Consider the following 485-nt stretch of genomic DNA (forward strand, 5'->3'; position numbering starts at 1 on the left):
AATATAGTTATTTAAATAAAAAATAATTATTAAGAAGAAAAATTTCTATTAAATAACAACAACAACAACAACAAAAAAAACAAAAAACGGGTCGGTCTAACCCTAGGACAAATGGTGAAAACAAAGCTATATAGACAAAATCTCACACAGCAGCACACACACACACACACACACTCACAAAAAGAAAAAAGGGGAAAATAATAGTATATCTTGCTCCCAAAGTCCACCTCCTCAACTTGGGATATTTCGCTGTCTATTCAGGTTTTCCACAGATGCAGGGCACTTCAAGTTGATTGTGGAGCTTTAATCCGCTGCTTCTGAGGCTGCTGGGAAAAACCTCCCCCTCTCCTCCTTGTTCGCACAGCTCCTGGGGTTCAGCTTTGGACTTGGCCCCGCCCCTGCGTGTAGGTCGTCCGAGGGCGTCTGCCCTTCGCGCAGACAGGACGGGGTTAAAGGAGCAGCTGATCCAGGGGCTCTGGCACAGG

Source organism: Physeter macrocephalus, chromosome 18 (genome assembly GCF_002837175.3).
Source record: "Physeter macrocephalus isolate SW-GA chromosome 18, ASM283717v5, whole genome shotgun sequence".
In the NCBI taxonomy this organism is placed as follows: domain Eukaryota; kingdom Metazoa; phylum Chordata; class Mammalia; order Artiodactyla; family Physeteridae; genus Physeter; species Physeter macrocephalus.